Consider the following 25,319-nt stretch of genomic DNA (forward strand, 5'->3'; position numbering starts at 1 on the left):
AGTAGTCTAGTTGTTCTAGAAATATTTCTGCAAATTTTTATGCTGTTTATCATGGCCTCTGTGAATGTCTATCAATCATCTTTCCTCTTTTTTGGTTGAAGAAGTGTTAATCTTTCTATACCTGTCTTAGATTATGGATTTAATATTATATGGATTTTGTTAGAATACTCTGCAACCAGCTATGGTTCACTTTTCAGTTCTGAAAGTATACATTGAAACTGGTATTGAATGGGTATAAATTGCTAAAAAGTTTCTTTGCATTACTAGTTTTGATCTAAGGCTACCAGCAAGTTTCTGAATATAATTGGCTCTAGCTTTCTCCTAAGTATTTTGCCAGGTGAAGACCAAGGTATTTCTAAGAACTGTTTTCTTCCATTGATTCAATTTTAATTGACAGATTGAAACTAAAGCTTTCAGTCTCCGTCTTTTGTTGGTGTATAAGAATCTCAGACTTATGTAGTCAAAATAGTATTTTCATATCATTGAAAAAAAAAAGATTCCATGAGATGGAGAAGCTGTTTAATGTTTTTCATGAAGCCATATAACTTGATGTCATCAATGCACAGCATATTAATGTTTGTGTTCAACTCCTTTTTTAATTTGGAAGCCATGTTTAGTTCTACTTAGGCAAAATGTTAGTGGATGTAAGACTAAGAAGAACCATAACGGCCTTAAATTTTCTCCTCTGAAAAATCCCACAACTATACCAATTGTTCTTGACATTGTTTAGGTGATATTTTTAAAAGGGAATTTTTTCACAACGTGATCAGATCTATTTTGTATATTCGTAGAAGCCATGAGTGCAGAACTGAGAACAAAGTTTGGCAGTAATCAATAAGGGTAGTACAAATACTTTTGGTAGGCTTGTTCAATCACCAAAGAAATAATAAGTTATTCTCTATACCCCTAGGTATCCTGAGATCAACAGCATACCCTGTTTTTCCTGTTCAACCAATGTACTGTTTTCTTCTTGAACATTTATCACATTTTTTCTGATTCAAGTTTTGACTGCTTCATATAAAGTATATAATCCCAAAGTAGGCCTATAGTTGGAGGTGTCTCCAGTATTCTCTTCTTCTGGTAATAGATGTGATAGCTCCTGCTAAAGACAGGTTTGGACTTACTTCTAAAAGGAAGCTGGTAAAATGCTTTTCTAGTAATTTCTTAATCAGCATGTGAGAAACATGGTTTTGGGGATCACTGGACTTCCCCAAATTGTGAGAACACAAGCAGTTTTGGGGATCATTGGACTTCCTAGGCAGGGTCAAAGTCCTCAGGATAAAGTCCTGTGATAATCCCTAGGGAAGGCTGTACAGACCACAGGACTCCCAGAGGAAGACCAAGTGGTAGCCACCCCTTAATCTGTGGGGATCAGGCTCTAAGGAGGACCCAAGTGATGTCCCCTTAAGAAGGCTGTGCAGACCACAGGGTTCCCCAAGGGAATCCAGAGTGGTAACCCTCTTAACACCACAGTGGGGATCACAGGACACCCCAAAGCAAGATCCAGGAATAAGCCAGGCAAGCTTCTACTGCCTATTGCTTCCCTTCACTTGACCTTAGAAAGATCCATGTGATTTGCCCATTCTCACCCAAAGAACTCAAGACCAGAGTGGGCAGAGGAAGGCATTTTATTATGCTCCTCAAGAAAGCAGGTGTAGTGCTCAATGGAACACTCACACGCTGATACAGCTGCAGGAGCAGGGGTAACCATTCCCTTCACTCCTGCTAGAGTTATGGTTAGTTTACAATCTTTATTTTTTTACATAGTTTTCCTAGGTTATACAGTTTATATAAATAGGATAATAAGGATACAGAAGCAAAAGTGAAGTTAATTAGATTTTCCTTGTCTTAGTTTAGGATTAAACTATATTCTTTTACTTCCCCTACTTTCCCTCTTTAACATATGCAAATCAGTAGGCCTCCATTCTTGACCAAGACTAGACCCTAGATAAGCTTGAACTGGTTCAAGTGTGTTTGGCCTCTCTAATTCCCCAGACTGCCTTCTCAAAAAGCATGGGCATGCATACAAGCCTCTGACCTCTCACCTGACCCACCTTGAGGCCTGGTTTCTGCTAAAGCTGGGGTGGGGGAGGATGGGGAAGCACACCTTTAGTTCTGTAGAAACAAAATTCCTCTTCCCATTTCTTACAAGCATAAAGCTAATATTTATGGATTTTATCTGGCCTTACCATGTTCTAGTTATTAATATCTTACATTATTACAGTGCTTTAAGGTTGATAATTTATTCAAGCAACCCTGTGAAGTAGGTAGTGCATGTATCATTATCCCTACTTTACAGATGAAGAAACTGAGGGTCAGAAAAATAAAGTGATGTGCCCAGGGTATTACAATTAAGAATTTCTGGAGATATACGGTTGGAACTCAGGCTTTCTGACTTCAAAACCAAGGCTTTTTCCACTAGAACTGAGCAGAGATTCTCCATTGCTTTGAAACTCCTGTGGGGTCCTCTTGTGATGGGAAGGGATATGGTAAGAAGCTCAGTATAGCCCTTAACCATTACTTGTTTCTAAGTGCTCCCCTGCCTTTTAGTTTAGCATAACTTAGATCTGGAAGTATTTGGATGCATTTCTGACTAGTGATGGATATGCCCCTATACATCTCATTAAGATGCATGGTTATGCATGTGGCCAACTGCTCCTTCTCAGACCATGCTCCCTATGCTGTGGTGTGAAGCTGAACTCCTCATGAGCCCTTTCTGTGAATTGAAGGAAGATTTTAGATGAGAAGTTGTTTATACTTTGATCCCAGTTCCTTTAGTTAATTCCCCTCCTCAAATCACTTTGTATTTACTTTGTATCTGTCTTGTAGTTTTTATTTGTGGACATAGTATATAACCCCCCATTATCTTAGGGGCAGACTCCAGCTTTTGCATTTGTAAATCTTGTGGCAGAACCTAGTGCAGTTCCTAGTACACAGAAGGCACTGAATAGATGTTTGTTGATTGATTTACCTGGGATTTCCTGAATTTGGGTTTCTCCATTGATGAAGATCAAAGCCCCTCTATGCTTTTATGCTGTACAAATCTTATCCATCTTCTACCATAATTATTCCACAAAGCTAATGCCCAGGGTGGAAGTGAGAGCATGGGGCAGAAGAATGGGCAGTACTTGTTTTTATATCTCAAGGATACCAATCTAGCAGTCTGGTATCCATAGGTTGTCACTCATTCCAGCTCCCCAACCAATCCACCTTCTTTTCCAAACATCAGTGATGTCTCTTGCTCCACTTGTGTAAAACAAGGAGGCTGAAAGATATTGCCCTAGATCTGTGCATATTATGGAAAAGATCAGTGAATAAATGTATTCCCACATTGAATGGGAGGTTCAATTAGAAGATCCCTTAGATTCCTTACAACTCCAAGTTTTTGCACCTCTATGATTCTAAAGAAAGATATAATCAGCATAACTGATAATCATAATATAAGCGTATAATATAATCAGCATAGCGTGGCAAAGATTGCCAAGGGTATTTAAATTGAGAAGCTTACTAAGGAAAGAAAGTTATAATAAATATAAAGCCAGAAGCTGAATGAAATTGAGGAAGCAGTTGAACAACCTAAAACTTTTTGATCTTGGAGACAATTTCAGCAGAAATTATTTTAACTGACTTGAGAGAGGTTAAGAGACAACAGGGAGATCAGCAAGGAGCAAGGGACAACACAAAAGTGCCTTGAATTTTACAAGCCCTGTATGTGAATATTAGGTTTTACAAAACACATCAATTAGGCACCGAGAATATACCTCACAAGGTCTTTAGAGTGGGATGATGCCACACCTGAAGCAACGCCCCACAGAACTATAGTTGTTGACATAAATGCTCATTATCTGGAGAAGATTGAAAGCCATCCCACACGATCACTGGCTGTGCCACAGATCATGCATACAAAAACTCCTCAACTTGTCAAAAAGTCTTTGCATTAATAAGTGTCTAACTTGCAGCTGGATGCCAGGGAACTGAAAACCTATTAGAGTCCTTTGTTAGGGGAATGAGCTGTAGAAGACAGCAATTTGTGAATGATTTTATATGAAAAGTCAGGATGAACAAAGGGACTTTGTCTTGGTTTCCACTGAAATGATGACCACTATTTGACCCTAGTCAATAGAATTAAATAACTCACCTCCCCAGATGAATAGTGGCATGAAGTTATTTAGAAGAACTCCTACTAGGGGCAGCTAGGTGGCGCAGTGAGTAGACCACTGGCCCTGGAGTCAGGAGGACCTGAGTTCAAATTCAACCTCAGACACTTGACACACTTACTAGCTGTGTGACCTTGGGCAAGTCACTTAACACCAATTGCCCTACCTTCCCCCCTGCGAGAGAGAGAGAGACAGAGAGAGAGACAGAGAGAACTCCTAGTACGGACACCATTCCGGCAGTTTCTATTGGGTTAGAAGGATAACCTGATCAGAGGGAAATAAGCCATGTCTTCTCCTGGCTAAGTACATCAGCATTCCCCTGTTCCAGCTCCAACCCTACTTAGAGATTCTTAAAGCAAAACTCAGCAAAGACAGAGACTCAGTGAGGCAGGCACTCTTAGGAGGGCCCAAATATCTCCCCATTTCTCTCACAGCTTCTACATTTCCTGTATAGAAAAAGGGAGCTCAGAGTCGTTCTATAGCTATACAAGCCACATTTTAGCCTGGGCGTAGTTTTACCTATTCTTCCTCCCAGATTGTAAGCTTTTCAGGAGCAGAAAGAGCACTTTTTTTTCTATCTTCTCCAATGCCCAACAGTACCTAGAGCAGTGCTCTGAATGACAGAAGCACGTGGAATCACAGAACTTGATAGTCAGAAACAGGGGTGCTCCTGTAAATGTTTAACAGCCAACTCCCCTCCCCAAAAAGGTATACATACACACAACACACACTTTTAAGTTTTATCTGCATTGTTGACATTTTTTCTACCACTTTTTAAAGTCTAAAAAAAATCAGTTAAACAATGAATCAAGCCCTGATTGTAACATTTGCCAATTTACAAGATGTAAGTGCTCACCCTGCAAATTTAACAATCAGCTTTCAAAAACTAGTTCAGTCTGTCTCTAGGACACCCTGAGTTGGACCAGTTCAATCAGTACTTGGAAGGAATCTCTACTATGACACACCCAACAAGTGACAGTCCAGCCTGAACACACTAGTTAATTAATAAATGTTTATCAAAGTATTTCTTGAATTATTATTCTGGTATGTTATGTCTGAGGCTTTCAATATGCCCTTAAAATGAAGGAGTGCAATCTCAGAAAACAGGTCTCCTCCACTGGAAAAGTACTAAGTAGATATGATATATACCCTGCTTCCCCAGCTACCACTTAGAACACCAAGGAAGAAACATAGGCTCATATCAAGGAAATTTCCAAGACAACCCAGACTGTTGTAGCTGGTTCCATTCCAAATGTCAAAGGTTTACCTGGTTCTGTTTTTTTTCCCCACTTCAGACCATACAAACCAGCTTGTTTATCTCTGGTCAACTGGTTATTAACCTTTTCTTCTTAAATCCTCTAGCTATCACTACCAGAATGGAAGCAGTTGACAGTGTAGGAGGGGTGTGTGTTCCCATTTAGATGCTGTGTCCATATAGACATATGTAGATCTAGATGTGGCTCCCACAGAAGTGTGAACCCATATCTCAAGATCTCCTCTGCTCATGCTTCTCCGAGAGACTTTGATTCCTGGGAGAAGGGCTGAGGGGGGCGGGGAGCAGGAGATTGGTAAAATGGGGCTGATCTCTCTACTCTCCTCACAGGCAGGGTATTAGGCTGGAATTATATCTATCAACCCTGCTTATGTTGTTCACCTAGGGGAGATAATTTAAGGTTTAAACTGCATTCCTGATCATTATCCCTTAAGCTATATATCCGAACGTGAACTACCCAAGGCTTGACTCCCTTCCCACCAAATGCCAGTTATATAAAGACCACTCTTGGTGAATAGCAAATAGTAAATTAACCCATTTAGCTAAGATGATAGCAAACAAATCCAAAAGGTTCTGCAGATGAGGACATACCAACGAAGACGTTTGGGGTGGAGGAGTGCTCAACACCCCAAAGTACTGACACGCCGGAACCCAAACCTTTTCAGCCAAGGAAAAAGACAAAGTTTACTAAGGGTTTGCCATAATGGGTTGTCTTAAGAAATCCCACCCTTTGTGACACCTGTTTTCACAAGTGGGCCAGATTCTACTGAGCTAGATTGAATCTGAGCGCCTTCATAGAGGCAAGATGAGACTTACATACACAAAGATTGTAGGAGGAATCTAGGGTGGTCTTGAGTAGTCTGGAATGACTACAGGAGGGGTTTAGAGTGGACTGGGGTGACTGGGGTGAGGTCAGACTCCAGGGTGAGAAGTAGCTGAAGACCTGGAGATGACAACAATAACTGAGCTAGGGTATAGATATTTTGATCACGATCAAGGGTGGGAAACAGCCAGAAGGCAATCCAGAGGTAACCAAACAATGGAAGACTAGGCTAGGCTATTTGGGCATGAACAGCTAGATCAGGGTGGGGCTCAAGGGGGTTCCCACAGACTGTACTCCAGGTTCAAGGGGGTTCCCAGAGACTGTACCCTCCTCACCAATACAATATACAGAGTGAATAAGCTCACCCCCCCTGGGAGTTATATATTTAAGCTCTACCAAGAGCTCTTTCAGATCTCACCCAAGAGGGAATTCTCTGATATAAACTGAGGATACAGGCATGATCAAGCTGTTGGCTTCTTTCCAGTCTTTCCATTCCTTCAGGGACCTCTTCTTGAAGAGAATATGGAATCATGTGGCTTGTCTCTAGAAGCTGGAAGCCAGAAGACCAGAATCTCTCTTCTCCCATGCTCTTTACAACTCCACCCTGCATCTAGCATGGATTAGTTACACAAGCAATACATTTCCCCTCACCTCTGCAATCTCACAGTATCCCACTCCTTCCTCCACCTGGATGGGACACTTTTTCCTCCTTTCCGTGGGAGAAGACTATGATTGGGGGTTCGAATCTCTACCGTCTCCCATACATACATGGGGAAATATTACCTCATACTAGCAACAGTGTGAGCATTATTCCTGGCTGTTGGCATGCAGAATCATTGCCAATGGACTTACAAGAGTTCTTTAGATCATTAATCATAGATTTAGAGTTGGAAGTAACCACAAGAGGTCATATTCTCTCCCCCCCTCATTTTATAGATGAAGAGACATTAGATATATGACCAAGATTATACAGGTAAAATGGCGGTGCCTAGGTCCAACCTGAGGGCTGCTTTCTCTTTTCCCTTTCTCAGCTAAAGTTCTTAAAATAACTGGGCTTACCAAATGCTTCTACTTTGCTCCTGCTTCTAAACTGAAACTGTTCTCTCCAAAGCTATCAACAATTTCTCATTTGACAAATCTAATGACCTTTTCTCAATCCTTCCTGACCTCCCTTCAGTATTAGACAATTGACAATCTTGGTATCCTTTCCTAGATCTTCATCCATGTCATTTCCACTCTCCACATAGTATGTGATTAATAAATATAACAGCATAAATCCAGTACAACATGCTGCCCATGGGCTAAATCTACACACCTGACCCCACTGTGTAGTTCACCTGAGGTTTTTAAGTAGGAGAGAGAGACAAATATACAGAGGTAGAGAGATGGGGGAGGGAGGGGAGGAATATTTACCTAATTAGCTAGAACACATGAACTAGTCCCAGTATGCCCAAGGGAGAACCTTAACCACCTGCCTGCTGCTACCACTGTGCTGCCAGGATCAATTAGTAATTGTAATTGAAGTTGAATTTATTTAATTAGATAATTAAACTCAAGTTGCTCATACAAACGGATTTCTGATCAGGGAGCAAAAGTAACCCACTTTTGAAAAAAGCTTGGATGTCCCTGCCAGAAACAGTTAATTTTGACTAAATCTGCCATGGAATTCTATCAGAATTTGGAATATTTGCAGATTTCATCTTGGATATTCTGAACTCCTAGAAAAGTTTTCCTTATTTGTTTCCATTATCATTGACTTTGCTCTTTATGTTGAGACAAGTATTTGGATGTGTTGTTCTTTTCAGCTGTCTTATGAATACAGTCATCCACATGAGCTAACCAGAGACTGAGAACAAATATTGCAGACAGCCATTTAATATCTCTACTATATGAAAAGTGCTAGAAAATTTTTATTTTTAATAAAATAAAGGGAAAATAACATAGGGAAGGGAAAAACTTGGACCTGTGTGAGATTACATTACAATGTAATTTTACTTTTAATAACAATATTGTGTCTGGTTAGATAGGATCACTTGGCGCCACATATATTTTAGGCCACTTATGAGTGACCCAGATTTTTATTAAAAGATAAATTACATTTGGTTATACAATACAAAAAGTCATTCTTGTCTTGACTCCTGCTTTCTTCCAATTACCAGATCTTAGAGGTGCCCTGCATTTTCTAGTACAGAAGTTATAGTAGAAAGAAGAACCATATATATCTAAGTAGTATAGTGGGAAAAAGTAGTCAGAAAAACTTGGAGTCAGAAAACTTGGGTTTAAATCCTAGACCCACCACTCTTTGCTGTGTGGCCTTATAGGACTAATCTAAAAAATAACTAGTACCTAGGTCTGTATTCCAAAGAGATCAAAAAAAAAAAGGTGGAGGTGGAGGGGGGGCGGGGAGGAAAAGGATCTATTTGTACAAAAATATTTATATCAGCTCTTTTTGTAGTGGCAAACATTTGGACATTGAGGGGATGTCCATCAATTGGGGAATGACTGAACAAGTTGTGGTATGAGATTATAATGGAATACTACTGTGCCATAAGAAATAATGAGCTGGAAGATTTCAGAAAATCCTGGAAAGACTTATGTGAACTGATACAAAGTGAAGTGAGCAGAACCAGGAGAACATTGTACCCAGTAACAGCAATACTGTATCAACTGTGAATGACTAAGCTATTCTCAGCAATACAATAATCCAAAACAATTGAAGGACTCATGATGAAAATGTTGTACACCTCTAGAAAAAGCACTGATAGAGTCTGAATGTAGACCAAAGTATACTATTTTTCATTTTCTGTATTTTTGTGTGGTTTTTTTCCCCTTCGGGTCTGTGTCTTCTTTCATAACATGACCAATATGGTAAATAATAAAAACAATAATAATAATAACTACTACGAATTATAGATGCCTGTCCTATCTACAGAGACTGTACGGTACGACAGAGGACTAACTTGGAGTCAAGAACGTTATGTACCAGGCACCATGCTAAGCACTAGTGTAAGAAATGGGAGGAGGAGTTTTGTTTCTACAGAACTAAAGGTGTACTTCCCCCCCGCCCCCCAACTTTAGCAGAAACCAGGCCTCAAGGTCAGTCAGGTGAGAGGTCAGAGGCTTGTATGCATGCCCATGCTTTTTGAGAAGGCAGTCAGGGGAATTAGAGAGACCAAACCAGGTTGAGACCTTATCTAGGGTCTGGTCTTGGTCAAGAATCCAGGCCTACTGATTTGCATAATTTGCATATGTTAAAGAGTAAAGGTAGGGGAAGTAAAACAATGCAGATTAATCCTAAACTAAGACAAGGAAAATCTAATTAACTTCACTTTTGCTTCTGTATCCTTATTATCCTACCTATATAAACTGTATAACCTAGGAAAACCATGTAAAAAGTAAAGACTGTAATCTAACCATAACTCTAGCAGGAGTGGAGGGAATGGTTACCCCTGCTCCTGCACCTGTATCAGTGTGAGTGTTCCAACGAATGCTACACCTGCTCTCTCAAGGAGTGTAATAAATGCTTTCTTCTGCCCACTCTGGTCCTGAGGTCTTTGGGTGAGAATGGGTAAATCACGTGGATTTTTCCTAAGTTAAGGAAAGGAAAGGAAAGGAAAGGAAAGGAAAGGAAAGGAAAGGAAAGGAAAGGAAAGGAAAGGAAAGGAAAGGAAAGGAAAGGAAAGGAAAGGAAAGGAAAGGAAAGGAAAGGAAAGGAAAGGAAAGCAATGAGCAGTGGAAGCTCATCTCAGGCTTACTTCCTGATCCTGCCTTGGAGAGTCTTGTAATCCCCACTTCAGTGTTAAGAGGGCTACCACTCAGGATTCCCCCGGGGAACCCTGTGGTCTGCGCAGCCTTCTCAAGGGGACATCACTTGGGTCTTCTGGCCCTGTCTCGGGAGCCTTGTGATTGTACTGCCATCCTAAGGGGCCATCACTTGGGTCCTCCTTAGGGTCTGACCCCTAGGAGGCCCTATGATCCCCACAGATTAAGGGGGGTGGGGCTACCACTTGGTCTTCTTCTGGAAGTCCTGTGGTCTGTACAGCCTTCCTTAGGGATTATCACAGGGTTCTTCCTCAGGATTTTGGCCCTGCCTAGGAAGTCCAGTGATCCTCAAAACTGCATTTCTCACAATTTGGGGAAGTCCAGTGATCCCCAAAACCAAGTTTCTTACACTAGGAATATAAATATAAGCAAAAAGGAAGATAGTTCCTGCCCTCAAGGAGCTTACACTCTAATGGAGGAAGGCAACACACAAAAGGGAGCTTAAAGGGGGCGAGGAAAGAAGGAACTCCACACAGTGGCACTGTTTTGAAGTCCAGAAGCCAGGAACAGGTCCAAGAGGAGGAAAGGTTTATGCCCAGCCTCTAACACATACTAACTGTGATCACAATGATGGGCAAGTCACTTAATCTCTCAGTCCCTCAGACAACTCTCTAAGATTATACCACAATAAATCAGTCAATAAAGTTTCAGGAATGACTTGATTCTCCATACATTTCCTCTTCTTCAAGAACCACCTAGCCATCCTGAAGATGTTTCCACCCTGAGGCCCCTACTCTCTTCACAGATAACTGCCTGCCCAGGCCATTATTTTAAGAGGGCCCCTGGCAATGTTCCACTTCACCTTGCAATTCAACTCTTGGGACTTCTCTTACTCACCAGCCACCTGGTCCTTGTTCAGCCACCCTCCCACTCCCCCCACCTCTGTCCTTTTCTTTAGTCGTTCCTTGTGTTTTCTTCCTCCATTAGAATGTAAAGTCTTTGAGGGTAGGGAATGTTTTACTTGCATTTGAATGTGGTTTTTTTTTATCTGAATGCTTTTCTTGCATTTCCCTGGCATTTAGTAAAGTATCAGGTACTTGGTCAACACTTAATAAATATTCTTTGTATCTATTCATCTATCATCTATTAATCTATTCATCTCCTCTCTCTCCGTCTCTCTGTCTCTCTCTGTCTCTCTCTGTCTCTCTGTCTCTGTCTCTCCCTCTCTCTCCGTCTCTCTCCGTCTCTCTGTCTCTCTCTGTCTCACTGTCTCTCTGTGTGTCTCTCTCTCTCTCTCTCTCTCTCTCTCTTTCTCTCTCTCTCTCTTTCTCTCTCCCCACCCCCCCCAACCCTAAATACTGTGCTAGACACTGGAGATACAAAGATAAAAATTTAATCATACCTGCCTTCAAGGAGCATTTCTATACCAAGAGTTCCCCATACCAATGAAATCTAGACCAAAGCAAAACAAAAACTTCCTATATCACACGCTTCTCATAAGGATTCAAGGTGATACTGTGTATGATTTGTCACCATAAATCATTATACAGGGTGTACCAGAAGTCTTAATACAGTTTTAAGCTGCTAAAAACTCTTTAAGCTATAAAATTGTACTAAGACTTCTTGAACACCCTATATATAAACATGAGTTATTGGTGTTCTACTTGCTTGACTTCAGTACTTCAGGAATCTATTATTTCATCACCATCAGGGTTTTTCCCACCAGTACCATCACAGTCTGAAGGAGGGCTAACTAAGGTATAGAGGGGCTACAATTTACATTGGTGGAATGAACCCCTAACGCCAGGGAAATTGCAGATTCTTGAGGCATTGAAGTCATGTCCATATAGAGCTTCCTAGTGTGTACCTGAAAAATTCCTTGCCCTGCAGCTAACCTGGTAATACTTCACTGAACTTAGGTTGGTCCCCAGACAATGATGAGGGTACAGTGTCTGGGAACCCCCTTGAATCTGGAGTACAGTTTCTGGGAACGCCCTTGAACTCTCCTTGAATCTTTCTACTTGATCCGGTCTTGGCCTGAGGCTATAACTTTACATTATCATTAGGCCCAAATCTCTACCTAGCTTTGCACTTTATTGTCCAGCTACTTCCCACCCTTGATACCATCAATATCCATGCCTTTAGCTACTTCCCACCCTTAATCCCATTCTCTTGGTTCCTGGAGTCTGACCTCATCCCAGTCCCATCAAGGTCCTCCTTAGATTCCACCTCAAGACCCTCCCTAAACACCTCCTCCCATCACCCCAGTGATGAGGGTTTGGGGTGAGAGGTGCTCGACACCCCAAAGTACTGACACACCTGGTCCTGCCGAAAGAATTCGACTCAAGCTTTCTCAGCCAAGGGAAAAGATAAAGTTTATTAAGAGTTAGCCAATTAGGCCTGCCCCAAGAGATCCCACCCCTTGCGACGCCTGTAAGGAAAGCGGGCCAGACCAATCTGAGCTAGATTGGATCTGACCAACTTCATGGAAGCAAAATGGAGATTATATACACAAAGATTGTGGGAGGGATTGAGGAGTGGTCTGGGGTGACCAGAGGAGGGGTCTAGGGAGGGACTTAAGGAGGAATCTAAGGAGGAGCTTGAAGGGACTGGGATGAGGTCAGACTCCAGGGTGGGGGAAATAGCTGAAGGCTATATGGAAATGACAGACCATAAAGGTCTAGGGTAACAGCTAGGGTATAGATATTTTGATCAGGATTAAGGATGGGAAACAGGATTTAAGGATGGGAAACAGGATTAAGGGTGGGAAACAGCTGGACAATAGAGGACTGGGCAAGGTAGGCATTTGGGCTTAATGGTTATAGACTCAGGCCAAGGCCAGATCAAGTGGGAAGATTCAAGGAGAGTTCAAGGATTCAAGGGGTTCCCAGAGACTGTGCCCTCATCACCAGGACCATCCTAGATCCTTCCTACAATCTTTGCGTATATAAGTTTCATCTTGCCTCCATGTAGGTCTCAGATTCAGTCTAGCTCAGTAGGGTGGGATTTTTTAAGACAACCCAATTTGGTGAATCCTGAATAAACTTTGTCTTTTTCCTTGGCTGAGAAGGCTTGGGTTGAATTCTTTCAGCAGGACCCAGCGTGTTGGTGTTTTGGGGTCTCAAGCACCCCTAAAAACCTATGGTTTTTCTTTAACCTCATCAACAACACATATTGAGGCCTTCATTAGGCTGTACTTAAAGTCTTTCCAAATTAGTGGGCCCTTGCACAGCTTATACTCTGTTGGCCTAGCCAGGGGTGGGGAACCTGTGGCCTTGAGGACACGTGTGGTACTCTAGGTCCTCAAGTGTGGCCCATTGACTGAATAAGGGCTAGACTCGAGGACCTAGAAGGCCACATATGGCCTCAAAGCTTCAGGTTCCCTACCACTGGCCTAGACTTTGAGAAGAGAGTCACCTCCATACCACAATGAGGCATCAGAGAAGGACTTTAATGGAAGATTATTGTTATAGCTGTTAGAAATTATAAAAATTGGTTTTCTTCTTAAAATTCATTCTCATTCACATTGCTTTGGGGTGTGTATGCAATGAGTAATGAGATATAACTAAGAGTAACTGTGCTAGAGAAATCCCCCTCACCTCCCTTCACTACCCGAGAACATCAGTTATCCCTAGAACTATGAGGGGAGATAATTGTCAGATGACCTACTAGTCTGAATGAGGATGGAGGAGAGTCCAAACTCTCCACTACATGACACAGAAAAACAGTTAAGCAAAACCAACCAACAAAATGACCACATCTAACAGCTTATCTACATTCTGCTCCCACTGCCCCCTACCTTCCTATTGAAAGGAAGGGAATTTGTATTTTCTGCTCTACAGAACCAAGACTGGTTATTGTATTTAATATGAATTCAGCTACCTTTTGGTGGTGTTTTTGTTTATGTAGGATTGGGGATGTAGAGCAAAAGGGACCTTAGAGATCATAGGGTCATAAATCTGGAGCTAAAAGGGACCTCATTAAGTCCAGAGAATCTCAGTGTTTTCTTTTTCATGGATCCCTTTGGCAACGTGGTGAAGCCTATGGATCCCTTCTCTTAATAATGTTTTTAAATGCATTAAATAGGGACAGCTAGGTGGTGCAGTGGACAGAGCACTGGCCCTGAAGTCAGGCAGATTTGAGTTCAAATTTAGCCTCAGCCATTTATTTCCTGTGTGATCCTGGACAAATCACTTAACTCTGATTGCCTCAAAAACCAACCAAACAAACCCAGAAATAAATGCATAAAGTAAATACATAAGATTTAAAAAAAGGAATCAATTACTGTACGTTGAAATACACTTGTCAAAGAATTGGGGAAAAAAAGTTCACAGATTCCAGGTTAAGAACCTCTAAACTTGTCCGAACTCCTCATTTTACAAGGTAAGGATACTGAGTCCCAGAAAGATTAGATAATTTGACCAAGGTCACACAGCTATTTAGTGTCTAAGCCAGACCTTGAATACAAGTTTCCCTGATTCCAAGTCCAACACTCTAACCATTACACCTCAACGCCTCACTATGTATTTTGTCTCATTGTATATAAGCTGTTATGTATATCATTTTGGGGATTCTACTGACTTTACTGTATCAGTTCATACAAAGTTTCCATGTGGTTTCTTTAAAAAAAAAAGAAAAAAAAAACAACCAGAAGTAACCAAACGGCACAAGGGATGACAACAGAAGTGAGGGTGACATTTGAATCCATTGTAAATGGTTCCTGGAAAACCACTACTCCTGATGATGAGCAATTGGAAACTATATCCATATTAATGCTATATTTGTGAAGCTACTGTTTACAGCCTTTTCTTCCTTAGGGCTTAAGGATCATAAGGGCATTGACCTAGTCCTAGTCATTTCATTGAGAAGAGAGTAAATTATTCTTAGGAGCTGAAATCATGTGTTGAAGGCACTAGGGTACTATTGAGAGCCCTAGGAGGGGAAAAAGATTTACTCAATGTCCCCTTGCAGCCCTAAGGAGCTCATTTCAACAATTAATTCAGGCTTGTTATCTTTCTAATTGCTATCCTTGAGAGATACATGTTGGGTAAGAATTATTCTCCTTCATTTTCAGTTGGTCAAACTGAGGCCCATGACAAGGCAAGGGGAGGAGCCCAGTTTCTGTCTCCTTAGTCTAAATTAGACTGTTTTGAGCTTAATAGCTTAGATTAGTTTTTAACCACATGGGTACTTGATACATATGAAACAAGAATAATCAAGCTGTTTGTGCTCTGCCCCATGATACATGGGCTGAAACTTTGTAGGTGCCCGGGGTTCCTTCTATTTAATAGAGAAGCTACTGAGCCTGCCTTTTATAGTAATGCAGCAGAGAAAAGGAGTTCATTGTGATCAACACCCGGCCATGAGCAAGGATTATGGGGGACTCATCAAACACAGCAGCAGTTGGTCTTTCTCTACAAAAACTGATGCCAGAGTCCTCAGGGACTTGATCCTAGATCAAAAAAAGGATTACATTTGATTCTCACTTCTCTAGACAATTTCCAGTTATTATAATTTGTTATACATATATAACATGTAACTATAATATATTTCCAATTATAATAATAATAATAATTTTTGAAATTATCATACTGGGAGAGCATTCATTTATTAGGCACTTGAGCTGAGTGAAACTCTGTCAGGCACCCAAGGAAGACAAAAAGAAAACCACAGTCATTCGTAAGTGCAATATAATATAGTCAAAACTGGCTATGTGAGGGGCAGCTAGGTGGTGCAGTGAGTAGAGCACCGGCCCTGGAGTCAGAAGGACCTGAGTTCAAATACAGCTTCAGACACTTGACACACTAGCTGTGTGACCTTGGGCAAGTCACTTAACCCCAACTGCTCTGCTTTCCCTCCTCCAAAAAAAGAACAAAACAAAACAAAACTGGCTATGTGAATGCTAAGGAAATATGTAGAGAAGTTCTCTAAGTGGGATAGGGCTAATGATAAGAGGCTTCTTGGAAGAAGTGTGCTATAGGTCAAGATGGTATATCAAGTATAGAACTATTTAAAAAAAATGAGACATTTAGAGCTCATATAAGAGTTAAGAAAAAATTTCTTGGCAGTAGTTGGGAAAAGAAACTATATTCACTAAGGAAATTTTATGGACAGTTATTGAGACAGAGAAGGAGCACCAGAGATTACAATCCCAAAGTTTTAAGTTATCTCTAGCACATGGGTTTTCCTCACACTATGCTTCTCTAGCACGTTTCTCTAAGTTTATGCCACAGTTTCCTATAGATATTGGGTGCACTAGTGGGCAAGTGTGACTTGTGTGTGATCATAATGTATTTATTATTTCTGCAGCGCTTCAATATATGGGTGTCTGTGACATTATTTTATACTTTGTCCTACTATTAGGCAAATGTTTATGTTTAAGATCTAAAAGCGTCATTGTTGTTAGTGGCTGGTTTTATTTAAACGGAAGCACATTGGTGGGGACTTGAGAGCTAAAATAACAAGGATAGAGAGTTTAAGCATAACTGGGTAGTGATGATTCTTCTCCGGGTATCTAGATCTGCTAGTGTAAGATCAGGTTGGAATGAGTAACAGGTCAGAGACTGAGTAGGTGTTCATACTTCCTATGTGAGAGGTGTGAGGAACTCTAGGTTATTGTTGTTGTGTTTGTCCTTCATTCTCAAAGAGGACCACGACATCAGGGAAATGATGACATGATTTACAGTTGACTTTGATTTGAATGAGGGAGGGCTGTGCAAGGTCACCAGCCTCACTTTCTCCTCCAGTCATCTGGATCCAGCAGCCTGATATTCACCAGGATGACTAGAAGGTAGCTACCCCATGCATGTTACCTAAGGTAAAATTAACCTGAGCTGTGTGGTATGTGGCCTTGGGAAAAGCTAGCCTGGTCTGTGGGACAGGGCATTAGCGAATATTGCTCTTACTACAGAGTGGCTTAAACTTATGAACTTGGTTAGATAATTAGAAGGGAAAAGGCCATTAGTTGAGAAGGGAATGTTAAGAACAAGGACCCCAAGGCAGCAGCAGGTAGTGCGTGTACAAGGGACAGCAAAGACATTGTCATAGTAGAAATGTACATTATCATAACCAAGGGGCAGCATGTTCCAAAGAGAAAACCTTGGGTTTTCTAATCTTTGTTCCACCGTAGAAAGAAAATGGGACTGGTGTGTTGTTGCTCTGATCAGAAGCCCTGATCTGAAGTGGGCACTCTCTCCTCTACCGAGCAGCACTAATTTTTGACAGACAGTCACCTCAAAGAAGAGTTTGGTCATGGGATCATAGTTCTAGAGCCAGAGGGACCTCAGCAGCTATCTCAGGCAACCCCCTCATTTTACAGGTGAGGAAACTGAAGGCTGGAGAGACTAAGCATCTTCCCTAAGGCCACATAGGCAAAAAACATCAGAGGTAGGATTTGTAACTGGTCTTTTTTACTCCCAAGCCAGAATTCTTTCCTCTTTACCTTGTAAGAAAGTGGCATAATAGAAGGAAGCCTGGGCCGGGCTAGCAATCAGAAAATCTACATTGTCTTCCCAGTTCTGTCACTCGCTAACTGTGTGAACTTGGACAAATCAGGTCATCTCTCAATCTCTCTGTCAAACGGGGACAATAACACACACCCTACCTACCTCCTTGGGTTATTACGTGAAAAGTGTTTTCTAAATTGTAAAATGCCACGGAAAGACAAAACTCCAGTGAAATCATAGGTCCAGTTCTCCAAGAAAAAGGGGGGAGGGGGCTTATAATTACCACTGTTGCACCACACTCTTGTAGTTCAGCCTTCATTCTCAAGGAGGTCCAATGACGTCATGAGGGTGATGTCTTGACTGGTGAGTAGATTGGATTTAAGTGAGGCAGGGCTGTGCAAAGTCATCAGCCTCTCTCTTTCCTCCAGAGTCATTGGAGTCCAGTGGCAAGACATAAGTCAAGATGATTGGTGATGGCCCAGCACTATACTGATTACTGCTTGCCTGTAGACATGCAGGAAAATCGTTGGTATGGTACTGGAAATAGATGACCAAGTTTCTTGTGTACTATGCGCGTGGACTCTTCTGATGAAAACAGTCATTAAGACAAAGTACTATTTATTATTACAACTCTAATTAATAGTGGCACTGATAGGAGGCCAGAGTTCATTACTTAATTCAGCTATCGATCTAGTCGAAAGTTGTGACTAGACAGGCATTTCACTAAATGGTTTACTTTCCCATGGAAGATATTACTGTTCTTTCCTTTCTAGAATTACATTTTTCTAAATTTCCTTTTTATAGAGACACTAAAAGGCCCACTGTATCCAAAAACAGCTCAGCAGAGCTGGGAGTTGCAATGCAAACTATGTCTTCCTCTCTATTGACAGAGGCTCATTATCTCCAAATTGCTCCCAGCAGCACCCAGATTAGAATTCTGTGTGAGCCTGTGTTGACTCAGAAGATGTTGTCTCTGAAGTTACAAGACACCCCATTGCCTCAGAAGCTGTAGGGTCCCTCAGAGCCTCTAATCAGCTGCACATCAGCTGCCTGACCTACTTGGAATTTGGACCAGTGGAAGTCATGTGTAGTCTTGCAGAAATTGGTGCTAGAATTATAGGATTAGCAGACTGCACCAGGGGTGTTCAAGACCTTTTTATTGTAACTGACACAAAAGCAAGTCACTCAGGCTTTTATTCAGGAATAAGGCCACCATCAAGAGGCCCCTTTGAACATGATTAGTTTTGATGTAGGAAGGAATGAAGCAAAGTGAGGCAGGCAGTGTGTGTGTGTGTGGGTGTGTGTGGGTGTGTGGAAAGAGAGAGAGAGAAAGAGAGAGACAGAGAGACTGAAAGAGACAGAGAGAGACAGACAGACAGAGAATGAGGAAGTCAGGGGAGGGCGAGAGATGGTGACAGAGAAATTCAGTTTTTACATGGAAAAAAATAAAAGAATGTGAGGCTGACTGAGAAAAGGAAGGAAGGGGGAACAGGGAGACAAGAGAAAAAGGACAAGAAATAGAAAGAGGGAAAGAGGATGAGAAGCGAGAGGGGGGCAGGCATCTGAACAGTAGCGAGGATCCAAGAATAGACTTAGGAGGGACCACACAGCTAAGAGCACAGAAGCTCCAATCTAAGTCATTGCCACTGGAACTCTGAATGTCTGGAAGGGAGTTACCTGGGTTATGTCATAATTTCTACATCCTTTAAGTGAAGTTGGTCATAATCTGAGGTCAAGATATTAAAATGGTTCCAGAATCTAGATCTTTGTTTTCAATGCCAGATTTCTTTCTGTTGCACCCCACTTCCCCAAGTATCTTCTCCCAGGATAATTCCTACGGTAGTTTAGGGATGACTAGCCAACTCCTTGGGATTCCCAAATCTTTACACCACATAGTCTAGTCTGACTTTCTCTTTCAAGTGACAGAATGAAGTGTGAGATGTTCAGCGCTAAAACAAAAAAAAATATGATGGTTATTTATTTAGACTGCAAAATGATAAAATAGTTTCTGTTGAGCTCCTGAATTCACTGAGTTTTACAAAACAGATAGTAGGATTTACGTTTTGCAAAGTGTTAATACATTTAGATAGTAAAATTTACATTTTTCAAAGCATAAAGCCCATTTCTAACTCACTTGATATTTACAACAATTTGATATTCCTATGCTTAGCAGTGCCTGGAACACAGTAAGCACTTAATAAATACTTGCTGACATGACTTGTTGACAACAGTCCTATGAGGCAGGTAGAGAAAATATTGGTATCCCAATTGACAGATGAGTAAACTTGGAGTAAAAGAACTTATGTAGCTCACATAGGGTCACGGGAAGGAGAACTCAAGGGTTTTGAGCCTCTTTTCACTGGAATGTTTCCTCTGATATGTGTAGAAGAAATAATATATACTTATGACACTGTCTCTGTTGGCCCACCCAATCAGCTTATCAGTTCAGAATTGGTAGAGATTCATTCATTGAATCAACAATATTTATTGAGCACCTACAGTGTGCACGGCCCTGTAGTACTAGGCACCATGCCACGCACACTAAGAGAACCTGGGTGATGACATAAAACTCCTCCCAACCTTTGGTTTATTCCATTGCAAATTGCAACTCCCTGGAGAATTTCCGTAAGGATTGCTTTAACTTTGAAGGGTACCAGTCCAAATAAGAACTCACACTTCTGGATCACATTAAGACTTACAAATTATTTCCTTTACCACAATCCTAGGGTGCAAGCGTTATTATCCCTACTTTATAAATGCAGAAACTGAGGCCCAAAGAAACCAAGTGACTTTCCCATGGTCACACAGCTGGTATCTAGTTGCAAGTTCATAGACCTTTCCACTTTGTCACAATACCCTGGTAACATATGAGAGCTCAAATCATTAAAAAAGTTTCTCTCTCTTCCCTCGTTTCTATTCAAAAGCCCATGATGCTCTTTCCGGTCTTTCCAAAGAAGATGATACTCCTAGCAAAGTCCCATGGAGAAGCTATTTTCCCCAAGCCATAGTCAATTCACTATTAACCTCCTGTTCAGGGCCAAACTTTAGCATCTTATTTTCTAAGAGGGAAGAAAGTTCAGTCAGTTTTGTTCTAAGGTATGATGACAGTCCCGGTACAAACCGTAACTGAATTCTAAAAAAAGAAATTGTCCTCCTGAGCAAGTTGTCTCTGCGAAACAAATCACTAATTAGCACAGCTTTTGCATTAACTTCCTTTACCGAAAAAATAATATTTTAATGATGAAAGGGCAAGTGTGATGTCTTCTCGGGGAATAATCATTAATGGCAGGTTAACATGGTTCCCAAAGCAGAACCATCACAACAGAAATGTGTAAGTTGCCCTGATGTTTGACATCTGTAAGGTATACAGGAAATAAAATGACCTCTTGAATGTAGCAAGCTGAGTGACTTGTGGTTGGCTTTCATCCACCCATCCATTCAATGTGGATGCAAAACTTTTCATACAAGAGGTTGGATCCCTAAGCTGACATACGATATCATAGCATCCAGAATCCTACAGCGGCAAGGGAACTTGAAGATCTCTAAATGCACCCACCTACCAACATCCTGGTTTTAAGAAGCCACAGGGAAAAGCTAAATGCTTCGCTAAAGTCAGAGCTAGGGCTACAACTCAGGTCTCCTGGTTCATTGCCTCTAGCTTACAAACACGTTGAAGGGCTATTTAAAAAATGCATGCCCAAATTTATAGAACTAGCTTCTGGAGTAGCCCTAATTGAAATCCTCGTGATCGAAATGCAATTATGTATGGCTTTTGGAGTCTGTGATTTTAAATAGCTAAGGGGCACTCCTTGAAAATCCACAAGGAAAAAAAATTCTCATTTTGATTGCCTTTGTAACTCCATAGCATCTTTTTGACCCGGTGTTATTGTACCAGTGCTTCTGAAAACAGTAAAACTGAACCCTTAAATACAAGCCTGTTATCTATTCTCCCTATAGAACCTTTCAAAAGATTGTCACAAGTTTCCTGACCTGGTAAAAATTGTTAGTTAAGGATGACTCTCCCTGCCCAAAAGGAGCTGAATTATTGGCCTCTCAATCACAGCTTCAACCCACTGACTGATTGTGCTGACCTCTAGGCCAAGCTACCAAAGGGCAATTATCATCAGCAAAGGGAATGGAAAAAGAAAGCTGCATTCAAAATGAATGACTCTTTTCCTATGTGATCCTGGGCATGTCATTTAAGAAAATAGAATCAGATATTTTAGAAAGAGAATGGTTATATAATCTAACCCCCATCATTCAATATATGAAGAAACTGGAGTCCTAAAAGGGTAGGGGTCACCTGTCTAAGGTTACGTAGGTAATAAGTGGCTGCAGATTTGAACCTAGGGTTCTCCCACTCCAAAGTATATTTTTTGTTGTTGTTGTTCAGTCATGTCCGATTCTTCATGACCCCATTTGGGGTTTTCTTGGTAAAGATACTAGAGTGGTTTGCCATTTCCTTCTCCAGCTCATTTTACAGATGAGAAAACTGAGGCAAACAGAATTAAGTGACTTTCCCAGGGTCACACAGCTAGTAAGTGTCTGAGGCCAGATTTGAACTCTTGAAGATGAGACTAAGCCCAGTGCTCTATCCGCTGCACCACCTAGCTGCCCCAAATTATCTATGCTTAAAGAAAAATGAGTGATGTTTCTAGTGTAAGTGAGAAAATTATTACAAGTGAAAAAGCCTCTGTTTCCCCATCTGTAAAATGAAAGGGCTGAACTTATGACCTCTAAGGTTGTTTCTAGCTCTAGAACTAGATTCTACCCCTGACCCTAACTTATATTGTAAGATCAGAGTTTGGGTCTCATCTCCACCACTAGTATGAGGCAGCTAAGTGGTATAGTAGAGTACTGGGTCTATAGTCTGGAAGATCTGAGTTCGAATCCTGATTCAGACACTTACCTAGCTGTGTGACCCTGGGCAAGTCAATTAACCTCTATCTGGCTCAGTTTCCTCAACTGTAAAATGGAGATAATCATAGTACTTATTTCCTAGGGTTGTTGTAAGGATCAAATGAGATACTATTTATAAAGTGCTTGATATATGCCTGACTATTTTAGGCACTATATAGTCATCATCATCATCATTTTACCTTTGGGTGGTCTTGGAAAATTTATTTGTGCTCCAGTTTCCTTAGCTATAAAATAAAGATGTCATCACACATCAGAGACAGCTTGGTGTAGTAGATAAAGAGTTGGCCTTGGAGCTAGCAAAACCTGGATTCAAATATTGCCTCTGATATATATTGTCTACATGTCCCTGGACAAGTCACTTAACCTGTCAATGCCTCCCAGGCAATTCTCCAATACTATAATCAGCATAGTGGTGCTAACTGCATTAGCAGGGGAGATTAGCTCACCAGGAGGTGTCTATGACAATGAAAACACAGGCTTACTCCCTCAGAGAAAAACACACACACAGACACACACACGCATATGAATTACTTTTCAAAATTGTTGGGAAAAAAAGCATACGTAGCCACCATGATTGTGACCCTCATAGATATACAAATACCTCACATTTGTACAGCACTTTAGAATTTGCCAGAGGCATGCTGGTAAATGTTTAACAAACAGCTCTCCAAGGGGAAAATGTACCTATGACATACTTTTAAGTTTAATCTGCATCATTAACATTTTCTCCATCACTTTCTTAAGTCTACACAACCAAGAAAACAATAAATCAAGCTCTGATTTATAATGTTTGCCAATTTCTGAGGTGTGAATACTTGCAAAGAAAATTCAACAGGGAGCCAACTCCAGTTATTCTGATCTATATCTGGTCAATGGACCCAGATGGCTCCAGAGGAGAAAGTGAGGCTGGTAACTTTGTAGCCCTGCCTCACTTAAATCCAATTTACTTGCAAGTCATGGCTTCACCTTCCTGATGTCATGGTTCTCTTCAAGAACAAAGGACAAATAATAAAACAAGAAAATTTAACAATCAGCTCAGTTTGAGTTGCTCCCAGCAGACACATCAGATAATGCAAGCATGATCACATTCATTTGGCAGCTAAGCAGAGGTGTCAAACAATTTGGCCAAAATCACACAACTATTAAATTTAGGAGACAAAATTCAAAGTTAGGTCTTCTTATTCCAAATCCTTTCTACTATAATCCACATGGAAACTTGAGCTCTTTGCCATTGTGGTTTTTAAACAAGTCAGCAGATTTATTGTAAAAAAACACCTTAGGGTTTATCTAGTCCAGAGGAGTCAAATATGCAGCCTGCAACACTCCTGAGTGCATCCCAAGCCAGATTAAAATGTTATTGGGAAAGACTTAACAAAATAAATAAAAAAATACAACAGAATACAGATAACATTACATTTAAAAACTAAGTCAATATGTGATCTTTATATAAGGATTAGTGGTCCGCATTTCTATTTGAGTTTGATACCATGGCCAACTTGTCCTTTTACAGATGCAGAACCCATGGGGAGGAAGTGATTTTCCCATGGTCACACACTTATAAATAGCAGAGCAGGAATTCAAACTTAATTCCTCTGACTCCAAAGAGCCTGTGTTCTCATTCCTATACCATTAGACCTCAGAACCATCTACACATAGGAAAGGCTCAGAGTGTTGCTGGCAAAATGCCCTGACTTTTCCTATGAGGACGTTTAAAAAAAAACAAAAACCTTCAAACCTATGAAATCCTGACACTTTCTGTACATTGGTAATTACCGTCAGGTGCTATTTGGATTTTACTGCTCTCCAGAAACTAGAGTTGAGCATATATGATTAGCTCAAAAGCAAACAGCAAGGTCTCTTTCCATCCCTTGGCACTAGGAGCCAGGTATGGTGCCAGGTAATTTCCTTTATGTTCTTTTATGCCCATCTAACCATAGCAGCATGGGTTTTGTCAAGGATTTCCACACTGGAACCAAAAACCTTGGTGTATTACTGAGCAACCTTCACCTTCCTGGTTTGATCAGTTGTCTCAATGTCTTGTGAATATTCTCAATCTCTACTCTTGGCCTGGAACACACTGGACATAAAGGTGAAGACTGTGCCCCAAGGCTGAATGTCCCATGCTCTAAATGCTGACCAGGGTTGCAGCTAATGGGGAGTGAAACCAGCCCAGTGGAGGGCAGAGAAGGGAGAAGTAAGGCACCATGATAAACTCTGATACACCTAATTGGCCTATGAACAAATAAAAGTAAACTACAATTCCCTTCAAGTTCAATCCAAAGACTTCCTTCCTTACAAATATCTATGGTCCTGCCAATTGTGGAAGTGTTTTGCTCGCCAATAGTTATCCCTTCTACATTGCAGGGGTTATTAGGGCCCCCTCTTCCGGAAATGATCTGGAAACTCTGCATAAAATGTTTTGGCCCTCCTTTGATACCAGAGAAGAAGTCTGAATTATTATGGTATTAAATGATAACGTATGTTAATATTAAACAATATTTTACATATATTTTATGCACTTCTGAGTTTCTAAACTTTTCTGTGTCATTTGCTGGCCTTTGCTAGTTGCAGGCCCTCCCCACCCCCCAAAAAAAATCCCACTTAATTTCTTATGCCAACTTGCAATGTATCAAAACCAAAATGGGAAAGTCATGATGTGGAAGGAATAACTGTACTTATTTATTACAAGGTAGGGTTTTTATCTGGGGGGAGTGGAGCAATAGAGAAGAGCTAAATGATAAGTGATAATGATAACCCCCCCCCCCAAAAAGAAAGAAAAGAATATCAATGCAATTTTTATTTTTAATCCACAGAACAGAGCAGGAGATAATTCAGAAGAAGATGCATTTAAACAGAGTAGTGTTGAAACCTCTAGGTAAAATTTAATAGGGATTTCACTGGTGTAAGGAGCTTCCAGATATGAAAACCCTCTTTACCAG

This window comes from Trichosurus vulpecula, chromosome 4 (genome assembly GCF_011100635.1).
Source record: "Trichosurus vulpecula isolate mTriVul1 chromosome 4, mTriVul1.pri, whole genome shotgun sequence".
NCBI classification, from domain to species: Eukaryota; Metazoa; Chordata; class Mammalia; order Diprotodontia; family Phalangeridae; genus Trichosurus; species Trichosurus vulpecula.